Raw genomic sequence first — 5,061 nt, 5'->3', positions numbered from 1 at the left:
GCCTCTCAGTAGGGCGCGCGCCCCGCCGGCCAATCAGCGCACGGGGCGCCCACCATCGTCCCCGCCCCACGGGGCCGGTCTGAGCCAGGACTCGCTGCTACCACCTCTAGGCTAGCCAATCAGCTTGCGGGGCCCATCAAGGGGCGGAGCACGAACAGCAGTGGTGAAAAGAAGGGGTTTGGCCACCCACCAATCAAAAGGGGGCTTCGGCGCGGCACGCCCCTTTGCCCCACCCCTTGATGGCGTCGCTGTGGAAACCAAGGGAAGCGACGGTTACTGCAAGGCAGGAGGCGGGAACAAGAAGTTGAGGGACAGGGAAGGCGGTGTCCACATGGCTGGCTGCGCAGCTGGGTGAATTCCTAGGTGGGCGGCCCCCAGGGTATCCGGGAGCAACCGGAGAGGGTTAGGGGCTTGGGGCGCGGCCTGGGGCGCCTGGATGGCGGAGGCCGCTCCGCCTAGGGGACTCCATCTGTCATGAGTGGGAGGGAAAGAAAAGGGAAATGGGGTGGCGAGAAGCTCCCTGGGACCCCCAGTCTGCAGCCTGAGCCTCAGTCACATTCTGGGTGTGTCTTCACTGCCCTTTTCGATGACAGGCCCCGCCCCACCGAACTTGACCCTCTGGGCAGGGGGCTCACATTTGTCTCTACCTGCACTATCCAGTATGGTCACTACTGATGCCTGTGGCTATCCAGCCCCTGACATGTGGCTGGTCCAAATTGGGATGGGCTATAAAACACAGCGGTTTTGGGCCAGCCCGTGTGGTGCTGATAACACCAAGGCCACGGATTCGGATCCCATATAGGGATGGCCGGTTGGCTCACTGGGTGAGTGTGGTGCTGACAACAGCAATTCAGGATTTAAGATCCCCTTACCGGTCATCTTTTAAAAAAAAACACACACCGGTTTCAAAGACTTAGTGCAGAAAAGTGAATGTAAAAAATATCTCATTCATAATTCTTTATGTTGATTACACATTGAAATGGTTATTGTGGTGGATTGAATCATGTCCCCCCAAAACTATTGAAGTTTGAATTGTCTCCCAGGTTTTGTGTATTGGAAGCTTGGCCCCCACTGTGACTGTTAAGAGGGTGGGAAATCCTGTCATGGTAGTTTAAATGTGGAGCCTAGGGCCAGCCCGTGGCTCACTCAGGAGACTGCGGTGCTGATAACACCAAGGCCACGGGTTCGGATCCTATATAGGGATGGCCGGTTGGCTCACTTGGGACAGCGTGGTGCTGACACCACAAAGGCAAGGGTTGAGATCCCCTTACTGGTCATCTTAAATAAATAAATTGAATGAATGAAGAAATAAATAAATAAATAAATGTATATATGTATGTTATTGCTGCCTTGATTGTTCTGGCATGAGCTGGCTGGGGAAGGTGGGAGCCAACACACACATGCACGCACACACACAGACAGACACGTGCACACAAACACTGAAGACTTCAGGACAAGCTAAGGAGTACGCAGTACCTGGCAAACCACCTTCTCCCCTTTCTCCTGCTTCCAGATCCTACCCCCTGAAGTTTCATCAACCGCTGAACTCTCAGGAATTCAGAGAACTGGCATCAGACACAAGATGAGAAGTCCTTAAAGGTAGAGCTCTGATTCACAGGGGAGCAGGGGAAGGCAAAGGTGAATCAGGGCTTGGAACTTTGTCATCCACATTCAGCTCTGGAAACTTCTGAAGCTGTAGCCTTTGGGGGTCCCTGTCTCCGAGGAAAGGAAGCCAAGGCTGTCATCCTCAGAAACTAATTATCTTTTTCACTGGGGCTACCTAGACAAAACAAGTGACAACATAAAGGTGTTTTATAACTGTGCTTTCAAAGGTAAAGATCTTTTTCTGTTGGCAGTTGTGGGGCCCATGATATCTTGAGGTGCTTTGTGTCCCAAAAGGCCTCATTTCCTGCCCCTCTTGGGGTGATGACGGGGAAGTAGTTACTCGGAGGCTGAAAGTTATCATCTTCCCAAGTTGAGTTAATTGAGTGTCTAATTGTGAGGGGCTGAGGGGGCAGGGTTGAACCCCAAAACCTAGTCACATTTTGCTTCTTTGCCAAACCTGCCGTGAGTCTGCTGTATCACTGGAGAGGTAAGGCATTATTGGTGTCCAAATAGATGTCATTTTGAAGAGATTCCACACACATTTCCACAAACTCAGAACATTCTGGAATTTGAGGAGTCACTTTTTTTTTTTTTTTTTTGAGACCAGCCAAACTGCGCTCAGCCAGTGAGTGCACCAGCCTTCCCTATATAGGATCCGAACCCGCGGCGGGAGCACTGCTGTGCTCCCAGCGCCGCACTCTCCCGAGTACACCACGGGCTCGGCCCGAGGAGTCACTTTTGAGATTGTTTTGTTTTCCTTTTTTTTTGGTGGCTGGCTGGTACAAGGGTCTGAACCCTTGACCTTGGTGTTATCAGCACCGCACTCTCCCGAGTACACCACGGGCTCGGCCCGAGGAGTCACTTTTGAGATTGTTTTGTTTTCCTTTTTTTTTGGTGGCTGGCTGGTACAAGGGTCTGAACCCTTGACCTTGGTGTTATCAGCACCACACCCTAAACAACTGAGCTAACTAGCCAGTCCTGAGACTGCTTTTATAAGACCCACACTCACTCAACAGGCACCAAACCATCGCTGTGCACCTATTATGCTATGTGCCAGCCCGGGCATACAACCCATATCCTCCCCCTTCTCAAAGAAAGGCTGAATCCAGTCTCAAGAGTAGAATTCCTCTTTGTTTTTGACGGGTGTTGCAAGCTCAAGAAACCCCTTGTTTGCCTCATCTGGCTTGCAGTAACCAGGCTGTCAGCAGAAATCAAATCCACCCTCAAAATGAAGACTGGCTACTTTGTTCAAGCCACTGATGACACCGTGGCCCTGGCAGTGCCTGTCTGCAGATCCTGCTAGATCCTGCTTGCGTGCTCACATCCCCAGCACAGTGGCTGATTCATAATGGTGACTGGTGTTTGCTGATCTATTTCGTGTTTGCTGAGCCGATTGTAACAAGCTCCTTTATGAAAAGCAATTTCCAAGGGGGAAACTACTGAGAGGTCTTGAGTTGTGGCAGCTTTGAAGGGTGATCCAGGCCTCCTCGGACATTGAGTTTGGGGGAACCCGAGGTCATTTGGATATCAAAGATCTGATGTGTCTGGTATTGTCTTTCCCACAAGCTCCTTTTGTATTTTGCACATGCAGGTAAGATAGGATCTTGATTTTCCTGGAACCTGGCTTGGCTTGTTTTTGGGTGTGTGATTGAGATGGTTCAGCGGGGGGAAGACAAGCCAAGACTAGACAAGCCAGGGCGGGTTAGCAACTTTCTGCTGTGTCAGGAGCCCCTGAGAAAGGTTTCCCAAGTCCTATCCTGTCTTGCCTGGGCTGTTTGTTTTTTTCTTTGCTTTGCTTTCTTTTTTGAGTATAATTTACATACAGTAAAACTCACCCTTTTTAGCATACAGTTGTGAACATATATAGCCATGTAACCACCACTGCAATCAAGATATAGAACATTTCAATTATCCCAAAATAGTCCTCTGCACCCCATTTGTAACAGATCCCAGCTTCTGGCAACCTCTGATCTGTTTTCTGTCCCAATGCTTTCGCCTTTTCCAGAAGGTAATACAGAATGGAATTACACAGCCTTTTGAGTCTGGCTTCTTTCACTAACAATGCATTTGAGGTTTGTCTGCATTGTTTCCTGCATCAGTAGCTCTGTTCCTTTTTATGGCTGAATAGTCTTCTATTGTGTGGATGGGTCACCATTCATTTATCCATGCACCCACTGGAGGACATTTAGGTCTTAACTGAGCATTTACCATAAGTACTCAATGTACTAAACACTTCAGAATTTTACTCACTGGGTGACCTTGAGCAAGTCACATGACCTCTCAGAGCCTTGGTTTCCCCACCTGTAAAATGGGTATAATGATAGTCCAGCCTCACAGGGTTGTTGTGGCAATTAAATGAGTTAATTAATACACATCGAGTGCTTGGAACAGGCTTGGCCATGTCAGTGTTCGCTGTTATTTATTATAATGTTCATGTCCTCGCCCCTCTCAATTTCATCCACATAGCAACACCAGGAGGTAAAATCTACTCTTCTCCCTGTCTTATGGAGGACAGACCTAACGCTACAAGAGATCAAGCTAATTGTGCAAGATGACACAGGCAGCAAATAGGGAAATAGTGGATCTGGGGTTTAAACTGGGACAACTGACCCCAGACTCACCAGCTCAGTTCCTGTATCAGTCAAGGTTTTACCAAAGAGACAGAACCGGTAGCATACGTGTGTATTAAGAGATTTATTTCAAGAAATTGTCTTACACAGTTGTGGGGGCTGGCTAGACAACTCTGAAATCTGTTGCGCAGGCCAGGCTGGAAACTCTTGGTCAGGAGCCAATGCTTCTTCTTCAGGAAAACTTCGTGTTTGATTTTAAGGCCTTCCTGCTTTTAAAGTCTCTTAACTGATTGGATGAGGCCCACTCATGTTATCAAGTATCACCTCCCGTACTTAAAGTCAACTAATTGTAGATGTTAACCTAACCAAATCTACAAAATACCTTCACAGCAACACCTAGGTTAGTGTATAAAAAACTGAATAACTAGGTTCTAGATGTAAGCCAAGCTGATGCTTAAAACTAACCATCACAGCTTCTCTGAGTTGACAGCCCATCATCTGCTGAGATTTCCACGGAGGCCACTTTTCTAGTAATATTCTAAAGTGGTTAGTCAGTGTCCAGGTCATAGAACCATAGCTTTAAGGGAAGTTATTGTGTTTGTTTGTTTTGGGGTAGAGGGGCAGCTGGCCAGTACAGGGATCCGAACTCTTGACCTTGGTGTTACCAGCACCACGCTCTTCCGATTGAGCTAACCAGCCAGCCTTGATTTTTTTTTTTTTTTAAAGATGATCAGTAAGGGGATCTTAACCCTTGACTTGGTGTTGTCAGCACCTCGCTCTCCCAAGTGAGCCACGGGCCGGCCCCTTGTCTGTCTTGTTTTGTGCCAGGTGCTGTTGAGACATTGTAGATATGTCAATGAAAAAAACAGATCAAAATTGCTCTCCA

The sequence above is a fragment of the Galeopterus variegatus genome, unplaced genomic scaffold (genome assembly GCF_000696425.1).
Source record: "Galeopterus variegatus unplaced genomic scaffold, G_variegatus-3.0.2 Scaffold218, whole genome shotgun sequence".
In the NCBI taxonomy this organism is placed as follows: domain Eukaryota; kingdom Metazoa; phylum Chordata; class Mammalia; order Dermoptera; family Cynocephalidae; genus Galeopterus; species Galeopterus variegatus.
This window is presented reverse-complemented; position numbering follows the sequence as displayed.